Source organism: Aythya ferina (genome assembly GCF_964211825.1).
Source record: "Aythya ferina genome assembly, chromosome: 4".
In the NCBI taxonomy this organism is placed as follows: domain Eukaryota; kingdom Metazoa; phylum Chordata; class Aves; order Anseriformes; family Anatidae; genus Aythya; species Aythya ferina.
Window position 1 is genome coordinate 55,729,123 of NC_140300.1, and position 21,946 is coordinate 55,751,068.

Consider the following 21,946-nt stretch of genomic DNA (forward strand, 5'->3'; position numbering starts at 1 on the left):
AGTCTATGCAAAGCAGATGTGATATTTACAAATACAGATCAATTTACAGAATCACAGAATTTTCTAGGTTGGAAGAGACCTCAAGGTCATCGAGTCCAACCTCCAACCTAACGCTAACAGCCCTCCACTAAACCATATCCCTAAGCTCTACATCTAAGCGTCTTTTGAAGACTTCCAGGGATGGTGACTCCACCACTTCCCTGGGCAGCCTGTTCCAATGCCTCACAACCCTTTCTGTAAAGAAGTTCTTCCTAACATCTAACCTAAAACTCCCCTGGCTCAACTTAAGCCCATTCCCCCTCGTCCTGTCACCAGGCACGTGGGAGAACAGGCCAACCCCCACCTCTCTACAGCCTCCTTTAAGGTATCTGTAAAGAGCAATAAGGTCACCCCTGAGCCTCCTCTTCTCCAGGCTGAACAAGCCCAGCTCCCTCAGCCGCTCCTCGTAGGACTTGTTCTCCAGGCCCCTCACCAGCTTCGTCGCCCTTCTCTGCACCCGCTCAAGCACCTCGATGTCCTTCTTGTAGCGAGGGGCCCAAAACTGAACACAGTACTCGAGGTGCGGCCTCACCAGAGCTGAGTACAGGGGGACGATCACCTCCCTAGCCCTGCTGGTCACGCTGTTCCTAATACAAGCCAGGATGCCGTTGGCCTTCTTGGCCACCTGAGCACACTGCTGGCTCATATTCAGCCGACTGTCCACCATCACTCCCAGGTCCTTCTCTGCCTGGCAGCTTTCCAACCATTCCTCTCCCAGCCTGTAGCTCTGCTTGGGGTTATTGCGCCCCAGGTGCAGGACCCGGCACTTGGCCTTGTTGAACTTCATGCAGTTGACCTCAGCCCATCGGTGCAGCCTATCCAGATCCTCCTGCAGAGCTTTCCTACCCTCAAGCAGATCGACACACGCACCTAACTTGGTGTCATCTGCGAACTTACTGAGGGTGCACTCGATGCCCTCGTCCAGATCATCGATGAAGGTATTAAAGAGGACCGGCCCCAGCACCGAGCCCTGGGGGACGCCACTAGTGACTGGCCTCCAACTGGACTTGGCTCCATTCACCACGACTCTTTGGGCCCGGCTATCCAGCCAGTTTCTAACCCAACGAAGCGTGCGCCAGTCCAAGCCATTTAAATGGCACTGGTGTTAATGATATTCACAAGCACAAGAAAATCTCTCACTGTAATGTTTCATGCTAAAATCTTTTATCATTGCTTAAGATTGCCTGCTGGAGTAATTAAAACAATAATACTAGATTACTGTGCTGAAGCTAAACTCACGGTGGGTTAATATGTTTTCATATTGAAATCAATTTTTTGTCCTAGTGAACAGGCCTTGGACTTAATAGGACCAGCTCAAGCAAACCAATTTGTTAATGTGCAAGATGTGATTTGTGTGTGTTCTGTCTGGGCTCCTAAAAAGGATGTGTAACTAGCTGTAAGCAAAAGGACTTTTATGAGTTGACTCATGTGCCCTTCAGACTTTAAGTAGAACATGAACAGCAGTTTCAAAAAATACAGCATGAAGCTAGCATGCTAAAAGTAGCATGAAGACACAGGTTTCCATATGGAACAGCAAAGTTAATAAGTTCATACAGAGTTTCATTGCGTGGATCAGATACATGCGTAATGTTATTTATTTGGTGTTGATTTGTAGCAGAAAAGCTAATGTTTGACACTTCCTTTGTACATGGCTTTTTTTAAGCATTCCTCCCCTTACCCTTTGACCCAGCATTAACATATGGGCAGGTATACCCTTTGATACAGCATTTACATGTATTTATATCACTTGATTTTGGTGTAAACAAATGGACCCTGAACATGACTTCTTTGCATATGCGTCCATATTATACCAAAGATTTTTAGAAAGAAATAACAAGAAATTCAGAATGTGAATACGTATGGATACCTGGAATCCATAAAAGTGTAATCTTGGAGAAAAATAAATATTTTAATATTCTTAACGTTGCAAAAGATCTGGCAGTTTAAAAGTGATCTCAGGAATTGCATTTGTATTATTTAGCTAATATTTCCAGTTCCTTTTAACCACTTTTCAGACAATTGATCAGATCAAGCCAGATTTTAGCCTTTTCATTTATAAAGCAAGTGTTTTTTACATCTCTGACTGTGTGCTGTACACCTCAAGGTGGCCTGAACAGCCAGTAGGAGTAATAGGGGTGATTAAACGTTGTCACAAGGGGTTAGATGTGGCGCTTTCTTCCCACATGACAGGCTGTGACAGTCAAGCAGCACTGAAGCAGAACAAACGACAGCAGCAGTTTGCTGCAAGCACTGCTACTGTCAGAACTCCTGCTCGAAAGCTAAATGCTAGATATTCAACTCAGGAAAGTTTCAAATAGACCATGCAAATTTTAGTTTAAAAAATGTCCCTGCAAGTAAGTAGTGACATGCATTAACTGCAGTGATTGTGTTGTTACATGAGTGACTGTTCAATGTCTTGCACTGGCCATGGGCATAGTTTATGAGCGATGCTGTCGATCCATTTACATTTGTGCTTAGCTGTTCCTGTTATGTGAAATCTGCCCAGTTTTGAGAAAGCTGGCATTCTCATGTAATTAGAATGAAGGCTGTCACTACTTTTTAGGGACTGCATGCTTTTGTCCCTCTGAATGACTACCTACAGGATGCTATGAAAACCATGTACTCAACTGAGCCCAGGATAAAATCGCATATATTCAGATATGTCATACAAGCTTTCATTCCTGAAGGAAAGGGACTGTATGGAGACTTCAAAACAGCAAACTTAAAATTTTGAGCAGATTCCTTAAAAGGCAAAAGCTAACCAAGAAAATGCACCCCAAAATTCATTCAAGTATAGCATTCCAGGCTTTTGTAACACGGCAGGACAGGGAAATTGTACAGAAGAAGAAATCTAAACATCTTACTAGTCTACGTACAGGAGTGGCATACTATGATTTTTTTCCATATATTTTAAACTGAATTTCAACAACGTTCCAAACACAAAAGAAAAGCAGTAGTGTGAACCTACATAAGTTTGTATTCAAACCAATAAAAACAGATAGACGGGGCCTGGAAAAAAATTCAAAAGAACCTCTATGGAATGTATAGAGAGACAATATAGGTAACAATGTTTTCATTATTCTAATATACTTCACTTTTGACTAAATAAGAGTTATACTTACATTTCTTACTACTCCCACATAAGTAATGTAAGCAATAAGTAATTGTGAACAAACTCTGCCTTGAAATTCTCAAGTTGTAGTGTGTTGCTACTAGCAGTAAGCTTGGTTGGAATTGTCTCACTTAGCTGTGGATGGTTAAAGAATTAAAGGTTATAGCAATGTAGTTGAGGTTGCATTGAAAATACCCCTTTCAGCAGGACTAAACATCTCCTTTCATATTTCATTATTTAAAATTATTCCTCAGTTTTGCCGTTTCTGTTCAGAGCTTATCTTAACCATAAAGGACTTATTTTTTAATTGTACCAGTCTTCCTTAAAGTCTTCCTTAAAGATATGGTGAGCAATGACATTTTAAAAAAAATTTTTGGCACACTTTTTTTTATATTTCTGCTAACCTCTAGGTATTAGACATGTAAAGCTTTACATGCATCACCCCATTTTCACGTATATTCACACGTCATGACTACCTACATAGGGACCTCTGTTTGAATTTTAAACTGAATTAAGGGAAGTCCTGTCTCATTACGGCAAGAATCACCAAAGCTTGTCTTGGATCTGGTCATGTGCGTCCCTTCTTCAGTGAGCTTTGCTCACACTGCTGGGCATATTGCCTCCTGGCAGCCCATGAATTGTGCTTCCCCATTATACCAAAAACAGTAGCAGCTGTGATAACATTTACGAGTTGAAATACTGATATGACACTCCACTCTTTCAATGCAAGAGCGATCCATGCTGAAATATGAGTTCAGTTTCTTGGACATACCTGTCCTTTTCTCAGCCCTTTAATGCCCTTGTTCCTGATAGGAGTTGAGACATGCTGGGAGGAAAGGATTTGTAGGCAAAAATGCCTGAGGAACTATATGGGGAGCGTTGTTTCCATCTGGTGAATATTGTGTGGTTCGCCAGAGAAAAACTCAGATCCATCTGTCTTTTCTGGGTCTGTCAGAAGAGGTTGCTCTCTAATAAATATTACCAGTGTTCTGGACAGCATTGGGGGTGTTATGAGATGAAGTGGGACTTTCACCAAGCACTAGTAAATTACAGGTCGCCTTTTAGAACACCATTTCAAATGCCGGTGTCTTTTCCTCTCACATCTATTCCCAGATTTTTGCAGACCCCAGAAGTGTTGGTCAGTGGATGGCATAACATGGTTAATATGTTTCACTGAGCTAGCACATCCACCCTGTAAATCAAGTTGGGCTTACAAGAAAAAGGGTTATATTTGCCTCAAAAATTTCCTTCATATTCAGAATTGTTAATACCAACCTCAACAAGAGTAACATCTGCTTTATAATTTCTATCCATGAAATTATTACCTAAAATGTAAGATGAGGCATTGGAGAGCCATTCTGAGAAAACAGATACAAGCATTTGATTAAAGGAAGCATCTGATACTAAAGGAGCAGTACAGAGTATTTTCAGAGCAGTGTAATGTCTTTTAAAAGCTGTTGCTTTTAAACAAAAGGTCTAGAGGAGGTGATGTCAATATCAGTATTAATTGGGTTTTAATTGGTGAAATTAAGTTAATAAAAGTGACAACGGTTGAGTACAGAGTAATGATGTTTAGAAAGCTACTCAGCGGTTTGTTTGAAATAAGTCATTAAAGTCATGATTTAGATGTCCAGGCTTGCCTACCCACCACACAAGCAGTTAATACAAAACATTCTATTTCACTGTTATGAAAGAAAAAATATATATTTTTTAAAGAGCTGTAAATTAGGTTGTGCTGGAAGCATCCATTTTCTTGCCTCCATCACTGCCAACTCCCACTGTTTGCTTTGATATATGATTTGCAGACTACTATTATCATTTATGTGTTTTACAATTACTACAAATGACACCTCCCCTTCCTCAGCCCCAAGCCACAAATCTGAAATGAATAAATGCTGTTTATTGTGACAGTCTGCCTTTTGTCTGTGGAACAATGACAAACTATACCACTGACAGCCAGTTGCTGTTTTTAACTACCGCTCTCTAGCTCAGGCTTCGAGTGTTCTTCAGAATGCCACAATAGGCGATTTTGAATAAAATAAGTGAAAATATATTGCATTTGTTTAGCATGACGTGACACCATTGTCCAATACATTGAGTAAACAAGAAGAATAAATGACATAAGCATGGTAGTTTTTGGATCTCTACATTTCATTGAGATCCGTACAACTGTGGTCATCTCAAAATTAAAGTATTAATGCCTTTTATTATTCATCATTTTATGTTATTCATATAGAGAATTGCCTTCACTGGAGTGAAGTGAAGGAGAAGAAATAAAGGGTGCTCTTTTCATTATCTGTGCAACCTAAGAACATTTCTATTCACTCTTCAACAGAGTGAAGGCAGCATGGAATGGCTTTATCTGTAAGAAATTTGTGAACATCTTCTGACCTGCTGCTAGCACATTTTTAAGAAATGTTATAATGACTTGATAAAATATCTATTTGTACCTAGCAGAGCAGATGTAACAAGTAAATCAGGTCTAATTTAACTAGACCCTGACTTCTATCTAAATGCAGACTTGTAAATATGCCTATATATTTCTTTGGTGTCATTTTTCTTAAATCAGAGTTTGCACGTGAATGTTAGCATTTCATCTTGAAACCAGATGTTAGGCTTTTTAAATGCCACATCTTTCCTGTACACATACCTGGTGCATCTGTGTGCATGCACACACACATGCAGGCATTCAACAGTGCTAATTTCTAATACTTTTTAATATATTTGTTTGTGTTTATGTACATAAATAAATGCTGCACTGCTATTTTACTTCGCTGGCTAAACACAACAGCATCACAATGAATTTCCTGGCATTTGTGTTATTGACACAGAACGTTGTGGTATTTTTCATAATGGAAGAGCAGCATCTAGTCTTTAAATTAAATCTTTATTCAGTGCATAAGACTACACATGCCCTATATCTGACCCAAAGAATTTTTTTTCCTTAATTATATGTAGTAGAGTAATATAGGTCTTTTAAAATTCCTCACTTTATTTGTGTGTTTTTTTTTTTTTTTTCTTTTTCCTTTTTCTTAATAAATACAAAAACAACAGAGAGTATGAGCAAATTTGAGGCCTGCATTGGCACTGACAGCTTGCAGAAAATAAATTTCCTAATAAGGAGACATAACATAAAATCTTGCTTGGAAATTCAGATAATTTCATACATTAAAATCTACAGTTAATTTTTTATGCATTTATTGGATTAATAATTTGCCTTCTGCTCTTCAGCTGTGTCACCTTTCTTATTACATTTTTTTTTCTCCTTTCATTTTTCCTTTGATGTCTCCTGTACCTGTTTTGCTTCTTAGACTTCCTGCCTTCCTCCTTGCAGAAACACCTGGCTACATTCTCAATATAGTTTTCTGCCTGTTAAACAAAGGCACTTTTTTGTTGTTGTTTAATAAAAAGCTAAGAAGTAGAGAGCAGGGTAGTTTCAGAATGCACAGATTCTTGCCCTTATTCCAGGATTGCATTTTTTATAATGATACCCAGAGAAAATCCTCGAAGAAAACCTGTGAAGAAATGTAGCCTCTTGGATCTCTTTGTATACTGTATATAGATAGCATAAATTGATAATAAGTTAATCTGTTGATCCAGAAAAGAGAAATAATTTCTTTGTATGTTCAGAAGAACTGTTAGGAATACTTTTTTGAAAGTAAATAAATAATAGTAATAATAATAGTAATAATAATAATAATAATAATAATAATAATAATAATAATAGGTAAGATGCATTAAAATCTAATGTAGCAATATAAGCCTGAAATTTTTCTACTAGGAAGGTAGAGGGCCTTGTATATATTTTGGGTGGGTAAGAAGTCAGAGTTGCAATGAAGTTCCTTTCCCAAAGGCTCCAAGCACACCAAACTCAAAAGAAAAACTCTTCTAACATGAGTCGTTCTAGCCTACGAGTTCTTATGGTGTTGGACAGTATGAAATTAATGAGCGAATCACCCAGCATAACAATACATGAAATCAATAACAGGCATATACATTCAGTAAGGAAAGCCATTTTAACATTCTCTCTAGGTATTCTAATCTAATAGAGAACATTTCATCCTCTTGCATTGCCTCTTGGCTGCCTAAATAAATACCCATTTGAAAAAACAGCATTGTGCTCATTCACATAGCTTAAGTATCTTTACTAAAGACATAAACTGTGGTTTAGCTATTTCAGGTAATATGTAGATGATGGCCATTACCTGCAATGATAAGCTACTTGCCATCAGTAGAGCTGTCCAAATGTTAACGAGTTCCTTTAGAATCTGGAGATTAGCTAAGCTTTCACATCAGTTATTCACAGCAGTATGTTGATTTATTTATTTTCAATTTCACTATGAATTTTACCAAGATAATTTAAGAAAGTCTCCTCATTAGTAATTTCTTGAATATTTTAGTTGACACAGTTATTGATAGTTAAAAACAAGATAAAAAATTTGTACAAAAGCACAATGGATTCTCTCAAACTTTTAGTACAAAGCATGTAGCAAGCACTGCTCCTTTATATTTAAGGATAAAATAAAATTTAAAAAAAAGAGTTAAATAGCTGTTTACTGTGCTTTGAATGTATAAAGAACGATTGATAAATACTAATAACAAGGTCAGTAAAGCATGCGCAGCAGGTGTTTTAGTGCTTTTAACATAGAGATGAGGCTTCTTGTTGATGGAGGAATGAAGCTTCTTGCTTGCTGGGAACTTCTGTCTTCAACAACAAAAAACTCCACAGAAGAAATAGTTTGTCCTGCAGTTGTTTGGCTTAAGTTTTCATCAGGAGTGAAACGATTAATTCTAATTATTGGTCTTTGAGTCTGTAATGTATTTTTACACATTATAAGCTACTGAGGTATGAAGGATTCACATCAACATAAAACTTCACGAGTTATAGCAATTTGATTACCTTTGCTATTTCTCAAACTTATAGAGAATGTGCAGCCTCACATGTAGGTGGTTTAAATTAGATTTAAACAAGCTACAATAGCAAAGCTGCTACTCAACAGAAATCTTTCTCTTACTTGTGGAACTGTTTATTCAGCATAGATGTGGTCATCTGCAGAATAGCTGTCCAAGGGGATCCTTCTCTAAAAGCAGAAGGGTTGAGGTCCTCTTGTTATGAAAGAGCTGTGTCTCTTACCCAGCACTCTTGCCCAGTCAGTCTAGCTGGAAAAGTGCCAGCTATCTGTATTCAGCTCTCCTCATCTTCTCCGTTCCCCTCTCTAGTTTAATTCATTGCAGAACTGGACAGCATGGGATCAACGAATGAATCCTATTTCAAGTGACAATACATTAATTTAAAAATAGGAATATACAGCCATTTTGACAATCCAGATTTGGTATTCTAATCTAATAAAAAAGCTTTCATGCACTTACGTTGCCTCTTAGCAGCCTAAACAAATCCCCATCTGCGAAAGTAGTACTGTGTCAATCATACAGTACTATGCTTTCTACCCTTCAATTTAAACATATAAAGTAGGTTTTCAATCATAAACTTATTTCTGTAGAATTTCTCCTTGGACCCTGGGCTCGCTAGAGGTATAAATTAGGAGAACTAATAACGAAACTGTGTAAAAGACCAAACAACAGGCCATTAATTCAGACCCTGTGCACTAACATGCCAATAGTCATAAAATCAGATTCCTAAACTGATACGGGAGCTTGAAGCTCCCATATGGATAGACTATGTTGGTATTCCCTGCGACAAGTTTGACTATTTTTTACCCTTTTTTTTTTTTTTTTGTCAGTTACTATTATTCTCTAAGTGCTACCCTGTGCCTTGCATTTGTAGATTTTACTGGAACTTTAGCATGCGAATCAACAACAAACAACAGCAGAAGGCAGAAGGTAGACACAGGGTTTGACTTGTGACTAACTACTGGGCACACTGATTTTGCTGCAAAGCTGCCGTAGGTACCACATCAAGAGCTCACAAAAAAAAAAAAAAAAAGGAAAACAAAACAAAACACAATCTTCTGCACTAAATATAACTATAATTAATACAATCACCAAGGTGGCATTAAAAGGAATGTCTCTTAAATCATTTCCAGTGTCAGATTAATTCCCGATCTGAAACTGGACTTCATGTAGGAACTTCTTAACAAACTAGCACAGCTAAACAAAAACCTCAGACAAGCAGTCATTTTATAGCCGGAAAAAAAAAAAAAAAAAAAAAAAAAAAAAGGAAACAAACAAACCAAAAAAAAAAAGCACAGAAACCTTATAAAGTTTGCCAGAGGTCTGTTATTACCAGTTAATTTTGCATACAAAATATCAGAATCTGTTGTCTAAATGATCCAGAAGGTTCAGAAATACGGTTAAATTCATTGTCTGATATGAGAACGTATGGAGCATATGTAGTTTGCATTAACTTCAGCTGTAAGAGGGGTGTTATAGATGTTTTTCTAAAGGATGTCTTGCAGCTAAATACCTAAATTCTGTTGATGCCAGTGGAAATCAGTCACTAAATACTCTCAAAGATTTGCAAGTACTTTTTCTGTGCTGGCAAGTCAATGCTTCCCATGCCTTTACGAGTGAGGAAAATTACAAAACCTATGTCCATATGCGGCCATTAGGAAGTGAACCTCAGAAAATGTAATTTAAGGAAATATAATAAAAATGAAAGGTTTATCTACAGATACTCCTTCTTTGATTTTTTTTTTTTTATTATTATTTTTTTTTAATAGCATAAGAGGCCACAAAATACCCATAACTTGTTTTTGCATTCTACTACTGTCCTCAGAATGCTCGGGTGTTCTCCAAGCACAGGAGAAGTGTAGAATTCCCAATGCAAAGAGATTTACAGATGAAAAATGAGGGATAAGAAGATTAGAACTAAAATATATGCCAATTTTGTAGAATATGTAATGAAATCCCTATTAATATGTAGACTTGACTATGAAGTTTCAGCATGGATCTCTCAGTCTTTGCAGAGGATTTGAAAAATCTTTTTGGCGTAATTACATAAATATGCAAAGGAAATCTCTTAGTTTGCCTATCTTATCTTGCAGAAGCTTAGTGAAAATGACAAAAGAAAGAAAAGTCTGGAAGAAAGCTAATAATCGCATTTTTCCAGAATAAGGACTAGAACTGTTGCTACTAAAAAACTACAGGAGGGATCAGTTTACTGAGGAGGAAATATTTGCCAGTAATTAAAGCTTATATGGACTAGTAAAGACTAAGGGGAGTTGTTAGGAAGAGCAAAAGAACCTAGCACATCCAGAAAAAAATAAGTTCAACAGTGGCTGATGAAATTTGTCCTCCCTTAGAGTGAAACAGCACACACTGCAGTGAATGAATTAAAGTCCCGTCATGTACCAGGGGATTCTCTGATCAGATGGAGCCTCTCAGGACAAAGATCTAGGCATCACTGTAGACAGCTCAATGAAGACATCTGCTTAAAATGTATCAAAGGTCAAAAAAAGTGAATAATATTTAGGCCAGGTAGGGAATATTATGGAAAATATTACGATGTTATATAAATGGACGTACATCCCTACCTTGACTGTTAAATTCCATTTTGGTCAACTCTTCTGTGAAAATGATATAGAGGGGAAAAGTGAAGGTTAAACAAGGGCATATGTATATTTTCCTCCAGCTTAGAAGGAAGCAAAGGAGAAGGAAATACAACATCTGAATAGTAATCAAAATCTCACCTAGATGTTTCCCTTTGTTCTATCTTAATAAAGAGATCAACTAGAGACATGTATTTCTATGAAGTGTATGTTTTGTCTTCAGCACGAACCAACTTTTTTTTCTTTCAATTTAAGCTTTGTGATAGAGTGTTTAATTAAATGCTACACATCTGGGAATAAGAAATGGGCATTTAATGCTGTTAGAAAAATACAGATAAAACTGAAAAAGTTAATGTTTTAAAATATGTCATTTTCTGTTGTGTCCTAGAATTGCAATGTTCCTGTGTGGTTTAAGTCAGAGAGGAGAGCTGGTATTTTTCCTAAGTAATCCACTATGATTTTCTACTGTTCAACTATGCTAAAATAGCATCTAACATAGCATCTACAATGCTAAAAATCATTTTACCTACAATTATGCTTCTCCCAACAGCCCTACTGTCCCCACCAAAATTCCTATTCAGATGCTATGTGCATTATTTCCTCTTTTCCAAATTCAAGACATCATGCAGATTTCACTGAGGGAAAAAAAAAAAAAAAAAAAAAAAAAAAAAGCAGTAATTAAATATCCCACTGCCGATGTTCTGGGAAACCTTTGCTCAAGTAAAGCTTAGATACGTGTTTTCTATTTGCAAGAAAAGCTTTTTAAGAAGTGGAAGCTGGAGGAGATTAACTCTTGAGGATACTTACTCCGTATGTTGAGTGGGAATGAATACTTTACAGATTGTGATTGCTGATCCTTGTCAGTTCAGAATGGACTAAAAGACAAACCCAGTAGTCAAATGGTCCTGTAGAACATTTTTCCAAATGTGATTTCAAAGCACTATAATAGCATTAGCTAGCAGTAATGTGAACTGGTTAGGACAATGTGCCCACATCTCACTCGTGTAGAATGAAGATTTTATGACGGGTAGAAATGCATGTTAGTTATCAAAATGGCTGCTTGAACAAAGGACAAACATTATCAAATGATTTATTGTAATGTGATAGGAGAGAATACATTCATAGTGGGAAATACAGCCACAATCATCTAGGCAATTAAATATTAAAGCTGTAAAAAGATGAAAATACTCAGGACCCATCTTTCTAATTCTCTTGTTTTTCTTTATTTCTGGTTGTTGTTTTTTTTGTTGTTGTTGTTTTCATTTTCATATGTTTTCATTTTCATATGTTCTCATGAAACTGATTTTATATTTAATTTAGTTCATCTGCATACAATGCTCGTTATTGTTTGATTCATTTTTTCTTACTTCCATGTTCTTTGTTTCTAAAGGGTTTTAAAGAGGTACTTCTACTCTGTCATCATCTCCCTGGGAAAAAATACTACAGCCTTAAACAAATATTAAAAAAGAATGAAATCTAAGGATGATGTAGTTTCTGATGATTCTACATTATAAATTTCTAACAAAAATATTCTTTATCATATGTAAATGTTAATAAGACGGCTAAGCTCTAAGGTGTGTTGTTCTAAAATCTATCCATTTTTTGCAATAATATAACATTTTGCAAGATTTCTTCCTTAAAACATCATAGTACTCTGAGTTATTTAATTTTTATGCCACTTAAAATATTGAAATGGCAGGAGGTAAGGGAATGAGCTTTCTGATGAAGTACGTAAAGACAGTCACAGGTTTCTGAGCATAAGGAATATCAGAAAAATGTTGGAGAACAGAGGTATGCTCTTGACTGTCTGGCTAACTTTCATCTGATAGATAGTGAATTAACTTAAAATGCCATAGGTTGGTCATTAGATAGCTTTTGATTACTGCAACTGCAGTAGTACTTAAATATCAGGAATTACAAGTAGGATTACAATTTAATTGAGAGCAAAAGACAAAGCCATTGCAGTCTCATTTCTAAAATATTTTATGGGTACTCTATAAAAATTGGTCAAGAATTATTAGATCAGTTACATAACTTTGTTGATATTTAAATCAGTCTCTTTTTCCATTATACGCTGCCATAAAATAATAAATATAGATAAGGAGGCAAGAAGTTTGGACACCATTTACATGATAATGACTCCCTTTTTCTCATTCTAAAATACATTCAATCAGTATTTATACTATTAAATGCATGTGAAAATCAGTGTATATGGTCTTAATCTGAGTAACCAAGATTCTCTACATAATCAAGTTAGATGCCTCACTGAAGTTAAAAACTCTTAGATTCACAGTGCAACTCTTAGCAATCAAATATGCAAGGATATCAAATACTGATGAGTTAGTTCTGATAAAAAACATTGTGACTAACGCCAGCTTTGTTATCTTCCTTCTACTCTGTGACAATTCCTGTAGAAGGAATTAAGTGCTTTACCTGCTACAGTTGACAGGCTGCAGGCCCATACTTAAAAAAAAATTATCCACCTGACTATTTTACTTGGCACAAAAACTGATTGACTATGGGCTCTAAAAAGTTCAGCCCAGTCAATTCCAACACATATTGCAAATAAAATTGTTATTTTCATCCATAAAACTCTTCGTTTAATTCTTTCAAAACTCTTCTATTTTATCTGACATTCTGATTTTAAAATGATGGGTTTAAAACTGTGTTAAACATTATCTCTAGTTACTGTTGACAGGGAAGAGATTTCATTACCATCAATATCATGTGTTTTCAACCTAAATACAGAATGAAACTATTTATTGAATAATTCTCACATTTTTGTTGGTTATGTTTAAGTCTGATAGCCATAGGTATTTTCCTTGTAACTTTTCCTCATATCTGTTTTAACTCCTGCTTTTTAATTTAATTAGTGTTTTTTTTTGTTTTGTTTTGTTTTGTTTTTTTTTGTTTTTTTTTTGTTTTTTTTTTTTGTAATTATTACTACCAGTTTTGGTTTAAATTCATTTTCTTAGCATGCTTGTCTTGTAACAGGCTTCAACTTCATGCATGCTTGTTCCTAGGAACTTAAAGTTGTATTTTTCTCATTTGGACTTCACATTTAGCATGTGAAAATGAAATAGTCTAGCAATCAGTAGTCATGCAGTCTGTGCTTTATAACTTATGTGGTATGGTGAATGATTTATCTGTCTATGAGGTCAGTTTTAGGAGACTACTTTATTCTTCAAACTTTTATTGTTTTAGTAAGAATTTCACATAGTGCAGGCAAGCAGAGAAATATCTTCAAAGTAACCAAGATTTTTCTCAAAGGAGCGGAGTAGAGTTTATTGAAGATCAAAAAAATTCAAATATATTAAAAGTGACTGTGTGATAGAAATCTACTAAAGAATTACATGAAAGTGGTAGGAGAAACTTCTGTAATGTGTAAGATAAAGCTGAAAAATAAGCTGAACCTCAAGCTGCCATTTATTTCACAGTTCTGTGATGTCATGGTGCCTGTCACAGGCTGTGTTGCTCTTCCACATGGGGCTGGAAGCCCTGTACAGTAAATCCTTGTTCCCCCCTTGGTTTCTCCGTGCATTATCAGAAAAGAAATGCACACACACTACTCTGCATAATACAAGGCAGTAATATTTAACACAGAGCTCCTGTGACATACACAAACCACTCATTTCTTGTTAATATGGAAACAGCAGAAAGTCTCCAGAGGGTTGTCCAACCTTATAATGAGAGCCCTGTGTTATGTGCAGCTCTGCAGCCTCAGAAGTGGCCATGGATTCATCCCCTGCTGCGAAATTTGGCTGCTGCCTGAGGCCCTGTGGAAATCATGTTTCTTGCTATGCCCGACCACGTGCAAGCCTCCCTGCTGAGAAAAGGAAGGAAATTCAGTGAACTGCGTTCAGCTCTTTCTCTCTCCCTCACGGTCTGAGACAGAGAGAAGAGCATCTGCAGGGCAGTATTTCCTTCCTTTTTTTTTTTTCTTCTGGAGAGAGAAGTAGGAGGGGCATCAATATATTCCTAAGGATGTGCTGATTGTAAAAGTCAGTAAAGAACTAGATTTCAGGAGGACACTCATACACTGATAGATAGAGCAAAGATTACAAACTCAGCAGCTACCAACACATTGAAAAGAGGATGGAAGGAAGCCTTGAATAGTTCCTTGAAGAGGTGCCAAGACCACTGTAGGAGAAAAAAGAAAAGTTGTAATGTGAACCATCCCTGTCATGATATGTCAAAATCAGTGAAATGATAATAGTCATATGACTTTTTATATTTTATCTATTTAATCTCATCTACTTGATGCCTATCCCCTTGTTTTTCACTTGGGGGACAAGTTCCAAGGGCCAGTGAAATATAACGGACAATATTCTGAGGAAATTACATGGAAAAATTAGGTGTTTAAAAACATAAACTAATTATACACACAAAACGCTGTGCAGCAAATAGCTGTGTATATGCTGTGGTGCTGAAGTGTTCAGAAAACAGCAAGTTAATAAGAAACTTACTAGTTTTGCCCCAAAGTGTACAACTAAAGGTCTTGATCTTATATGCAAAACATGTTTAGCGTTTGGATCAGAGGCTGGAATGACAGTGAACCTGGAGTGAAAACAGCAGTGTTAGGAAAGTATAAATGGAAAATGCTCTTGAGAACACGACTGGTGGAGAGAAAAGGAAATTTTCTTTGCACTATTTTCTTTTTCTTAGGTCTGATATTTCCTATTAAAAACCTGGTGAGAGCTTGGCTTGCTTAATTGAAGTTAATAGAGCTGTTATGAATTGGTCAGAAGAAAGATAAAACATTGCTGATAATGCTAATAGCAATGTTTTAATAAGCTAAGGAAAGGTAATTTTGCATGCAGGCAAAGATGTGCTTTTTTATTCACTCACTGGTGCTGCCTAAGTAGGGAAAAGCAAGCACCAAGATAAGACTGGGAAGAGCGTGACAGGGGTCTACAGCTGGAAAGAGATCTTTCACAAATGAGGAGAAGACTCAAATTTTGACAGTGGGAGAAAACAAGGCACTATGGAGATACACATGAAAGAGATGTGAGCCAAGAATTATATCAGATAGGCTGGAGGGAGGGGATTGCAAGAAGTGAATGCAGAAGTCAAGGATTCCTGTCTCAATGATTTCAGAAAGGAGGAGGGCCATCTTAGCGATCTTATAAAGAAACAGAATCAAGGAAAAAACTAAAGTTGAGATGTAGCTCCTACCAGAAATTAGAAGAGGGGAAAACAATTCAAAAAGGAGAACCAAGAAAGAGAAGAAAGGGAAAGATTGCAGTTTTAGGAATGCCTTTATATATATATATTTATTTATTTATTTATTTATTTATTTATTTATATTTATATTTATATCTATATTTATATTTATATTTAGCCACCTGGTTAACACAAAGAATCATCTACTAGTGTTTGTATCCTTATGTATGGAGGTGCAAGATAGATGCTTTCGATGTAAATGTTTTCTTTGTTTCTTTTGAGGAACAGTGATAGAGCACAAAATAATGTAAACCATAGAAATACAGTGTTTGCAGATCAGTCTGTTACAGTGTGCATATATACATACATGTAGTACTATGGATATTTGAAGTAGAATATTATGTTCTTAATGCATTTTGCAAATATAATGTGTGACCTAGTTCCAGGCTCTTGAACAATAACATTTGTGTGAATCCTATAGGATTCTGTTTTGTGCTTTTTTGTAGTAAGGAACTACTAGAAATTGTTTTGCTCCTGCCAGACTGCTGGGTGCATGCACGCACACACACACACACACAAAAAAAAGCTATGTGCAATTTTTTTTTACATGTTACAAACACAATAGTTTGACTGGTATGGAAAGTATATATAATCAAACTGTGTTTTTGAAAATTATGATATTCTCTGGCCCATATGAGATGATTTATTTTTTTCTTGTAATTTTTTCAAAACAAATGGTGATGTGAAATCACTGCTTAAATTCAAGAATTTGTCATCAACAACATTTTTTTTTTGTTTTGAGGCAGGAAGAGAAATGTACAGTACTTAAATTAAAAGGTTGTATGTCACGATTCTGAATTGGTGAGGCAAACAGAAGGTGGATACAAAGAAAGCAACTAAAACAGAATAGCCAATTGCTTTAAAATGGAGCTTAAAGTGTAAAGAAAAAAATCTTCTTTGGTTAGCATTTGCATGAAAGGAAGCAAAAACAACTTTTAAGTGTTGCTGAAATCCAGTAATTCTAGAGTATATTTATTCAATTAATATGCAGCATTCTGATTTTTTGCCTCCCTAGAGTCTACTTCATTTAGAGCACATGAACAAAAAAAAACACAAAACCTTCTTCATTAGCACTTAAAACAGTGCATGTTTCATCACACCAATTGTCAGCTTGGCTGCAATATCTGGATTATATTTTCCCTTTTTTTTTAAATTAAGTGTTATAGATAAATAGTGACTTACAAATACTACAATAGCATTTCCAGATATGGAAAGCTTTTTTTCCTTGTTGTTTAATATCTACTACTCTAAAGCTAGCTATCTTTTGGCTAGTTTAAAGCTGTTCCATTAAATAATTTACTGCAGTCATCCCCAGTAAATTTTTGCTATCTCAGGTAGAAAGCAGGGAGGTTCAGTTCAACTGTGTAAGAAAACAGGTGAAGGGCGTCATGTCATTGAGAACCTCACCTTTTCACAGGATTCTGGTTCCAATTTTGGAGAGAAATAAAGAACATTCTAGGTAACAGCATAGTCAGATATTTTGCTCTTTATTTGTGACTTTGGGAATAAATTACAGTGCGGGAAAAGCAGCTGAAAACATGGATAAAAGTCGAATGCAGGATTATTGTAGACCCTGTCAAAATAAATGGGAGAATATTTTTTAGTATGTAATTAAATGTCAAGATTTGTGAGTTAATGGAATTTCTGTAGTCACATCAAGGTCAGACGAGCAATTACTGTTTATGAATTATCTGAAATCTTGTATAGCCTCTTCTAGCTAGTCTTCTAGCATCTATTTTTATTAGACATCTTTGCCATTTCTGATGTTTCTCCCCCATAGTTTCTGTTAACAGCAATGTGCTGCATTTTGTCAATTCTGTAGTTGTTTGCAAAACCTTCCTTTATTTCACTGAAGAGCTTGCAATTAGCCCACTTCTCCCTATTGAGAAGCATCTTTGTAATAACAGCTTTCCTGGCAGAGCTTTTGTTAGGCAGATTTTAAAATCAAGAGTCTACAAAGGTTGGGAAAAATCCAATCATACAAAAGTTCAGCAAATCCCTTTCAAGGTCGTATCAGTTAAGATTACGTAGATTTTCCACTTCAGCACACATTAGACTTCAGCATTTCTAGGGACTCATTCGGAGGGCTAGAATTAATAAAATAAACCAATTCTTAAATGAAATTGTTTGCTAAACTCAGAGAAAAGCCTGGAGTCTTTTTTTTTTTTTTTTTTTTTCCCTCTATCTTTAATGGAGTTACCTTTCTTCCCCATGTAGCCTCTTGCATCACTTTCTTTGAAGTCGTTGACAGTGTTTGCTTTGACAGCCACTGGGTGTGGGAAGTATAAGGCTATAGCAAGCATCTCCGTAGCATAATCCGACCAGTCACTGTTGGTCACTGATCCAGCTGCATGCAGCAGCTTAACAGTCAAAGGGCATGGTAATTCCCTCCTTCTGTCTTTTCTTTCTTCCGAGGCAAAATCTTCACCTGGTGTTTTTGATTCATGCATTCTAATTATGATGGCTGCCATCGTCAGCCCTGTGGGTGACACTAGAAATTCTCTGAGCCAACAGCTAATACCACAGCTTGTTAAGCGACCATGTCAGCCTGATTTTAGGGCCCATTTTGCAGTTCACCGCAGGCCTATCTAAAAGCATCAGGAGTCTCCGTCTAGCAGGACAGGCTCATTGTCTTTCTAAATGTCTCCTTCTGATAAGCAGATCCAAATATGGTTCATTCACTGTGGATTTGAAGGCACAGTGGGGAACTTGGCTCACAGAGTGGATACAACAAAATGCTTAATATTTTCACTTGGTATAGAGCTAAAGAACCCAATTTTCAATTCCAGGATAAAAACATTTACTCCCTGACTATGATCAAGAGTTTGAAATTTAAATCAGAAGTCTTCGAAAGCTATTCTAACTCTCAAAGGAGCAGGCTTTCCCATACTTAGTACAAAGAAGAAAATCCTGGGTTTGAGTCACACAGAATTCACACGATGACCAGAAATGTTCTTTGTTGCCTAAAGATATTGTAGAATTTCTTCTCTGAATAATTTTGTGTAAAGTATGTGATGTGATGCTGGTGGTTACTAACAGCGGTATGAATACTGCAGACTGATCTGTCTTGCAAACATTATTTGTTTTTAAATAAGTGCTACAAATGCTTTACTGCCGTATATATTTCTTTTTAATGTTTTGGCTGACCCAAGCTTTGGCAACAGAAGGCAATGAATATCTTTCAGCTGCAGGAAATGAGAATTTTACAAAAAGTATACTAATGCGGCTCTCTATATTTAACTGCCTCTCTGATCTGCAAACTATTATTTTTTTCTGGATAGAAACATGGCTAAGTTTTCTTGCACTACACAGGCATTTTGTCTTCAGAATTAATAGAAATTATAAACATGTATTAAGAATAAAGTGTGTTTTCCATTTCATGCTAATAAGTGTATTTGAGATTGTATTAAAACATGGCTGCATTGAAATGCTGCTGCTTAGTTCATCTAAGGATCAGCAAAGATGGACACAAATGCAAATAGCTGGACTTCCTGGTAGCATAAATCAACAACTATAGTATCAACAACTATAATATCAACTCTATACAGTTTTTGTTCTGTAGGACAAAATCAGTTACTTACCAATGAGGTATGTAAAAGTGCCTATCTTGCAGAATTATCAGTTTGAACCAGTATGCATATGGGATGAGCTAATTTAAGAACTCCACAGGAAATTAGAGTGGCTCTTTTATTATCAACATCCATTTCCTAAATACTGTGTTGCTTTTGGCTTATATTCCATTGACATATAATAATGATACTGAAGACTTATTTCGTCCCTTTGTAAGTTGGCAAACTGGCAGCCATGCCTTTCTGTAAGCTTACTTGGGGAGATAACTAAGAAGCCCGTTTTGTTGCAGAAAATCTAGTAATTTGTAGCCTGTGTTCCCCTTAGTGATTGTGCTTTCATGTGTAACATGCTGTTGGAAAACTTATTCCCCCCTATAGATTCTCAAAGGATTTATAGGAAGAGGGCATTTCCAATATACATGATAATTGTGCTTTGGCTAACATGTATCTTTTTCCATTTTTGAAGTGCAGATTTTCTAGTGTAGTCAAGAAACTGTGGCAAACCTATGCTTTTGGCTTCACAAGACAAAAAAGCAAAAAAAAAAAAAAAAAAAAAAAAAAAAGCCTGACTGTGATACTTAGAGGTCATGCATATATATATATATGTATATATATATATGTATATTAATACTGAACAGGCAGAATATTATCCTTATTTTCCATCCACTTTTTCATTAGTATGTCTGGAGGCTTTTTGTCCTGGTATAAAAACCCAAATATAGCATGGGGCAAAAGCTCTCCAAAGTACAGTCTGGAACTGTAAGAGGAAAAATAGCAGCTATGTGAACTTAAAAAATGCAGGTATGTGTAGATGTCTACAATTACCTAAACAAAACCAGATCATTCAGGAAGAAATTACTATGAGATATTTTGTGGGAGTGAAAATATGGCAACAGGCTAAGGATTCATTCCCACTGCAATGGCATAGAACTGCCTGTGGAGAATTGTGTTACATTTGCATTTGCTAATGCGGTTTGTTAACTCTCAGCTTATATGAATGATATTAATTCTGGTCTAGACAGGGCCTAACAGAGCATAAACTTGAGTCCAACATCATTTTCCCTTCTTGAATGTCTTAAAAAGTAAAAATCTCTTCTGCTTCTGAAAATATTTTGCATCACTGTAAATATGTTCATGTTGGAATTGACTGTGTTAGCTCATAACCCCAAAGTGAATCAGACAAAATACTTCACCGCTGAGATTTAAGGGTAAGTGACGTCATGGAAACTTGACAGGGACGTCTTTTATCCCCCGTCAGTAGCATCCTATTAAGTAGAGCAAACACCCATACTGATTAAAAATCACATTTGTTCTTAACATTTACAGACTCTTAAAATTTATGCAGACAAGTCCAGTATTTCTCCAAACAGCTTTATAGGAAATATTGGTTATGATTTCAGTACCAGTGGACCAGTCTGCATCCTGTCAATCAGAGTATCCTGTCCGGACTTTGTTATCTCCATTCATTCTTTCCAGCAGGCTGCAGGCTGCTTTCAGGTCTCAGAAGATATAAGCCCTTCCTTTAAAAATAACCAAGAGCTTAGCAATGAATAGTACTGCTGCCTCAATTCCTTCCATTATAAAGTCCTGCCTAATGCTTTTCACTTTACTTTTCATTTCCTTTGTAGTGCTGAGATCTGGGAAAATTAAGATCTATGGTACTCCATATTCAAGCATATATTTGAGACTCGCAGCTTGCAGCATTCTCACATGATCTCTGCTATTAGTGAATGTAAAAACAGTTTCTACCCATCTCCCTTTTCCTATTTGCTGAACTAATAGATTAGTGGGAGAGATTTTCCATGCATAATGCAAAGAAATAGCAGCTTAGCTCACGGATTTTTTGGTTGACCATAGGCTGGGAGAGAGGATGAGAATTCAGAAATTTTGTAATTTTTTCTTTACAACTTTCTACTTGGAATTTTGTCTCTAAGAATATTATCCTCCTTCTGGGGAAGGTGCTGGCAAAGAGCTGTTAATTTCTTCTATACACTGATCTTAATGAGGTGGACAACAAAATGCATGGATGATTGCATGTGTGTAAGCATTTTATAAACTTGGAAAAAAATTAACAGATCATTTGTTCAGGTATTGGTCAGTCATAGAAAACTTATTGTTACATCAGACTGTTAAACTCAAGGCTAATAAGGAAGTATTGAAGGAAAATACTAAAGGACATCCCCATGATACATGCAAGCCCTAAGTTTAGTGTTCTAAACTTAGTGTTCCAGTTTTGGAACTGGAGGATCAGAAGATGCTATAGCTCTTTGCAGTACATCCTGCTTTCTTGCAAAATACATAGCTAGCACTGAAGAATCAGTTTTAGTAGGAATAAAAATATTTTTACTATGTGCATAAGCTCAGTCTCTGGTTCTGCTTGGTACGCTCAGGTTATCTCATTCATACAAGTCATAAAATGCTTTGCCTTTTATTGCAGAGCAATCTCACAGCACATGAACTGGGTATCTCTTGGTTAAAACAGGATTGGAAGATGT

At 36.2% G+C, this 21,946-nt stretch overlaps 1 protein-coding gene across 12 annotated transcripts in view; it reads left to right on the forward strand.

Annotated features, from left to right (window-relative positions):
- The window catches only part of TENM3 (teneurin transmembrane protein 3), a 1,337,386-nt gene that overhangs the window by 748,581 nt on the left and 566,859 nt on the right, over positions 1 to 21,946 (forward strand). The window lies entirely within an intron of this gene.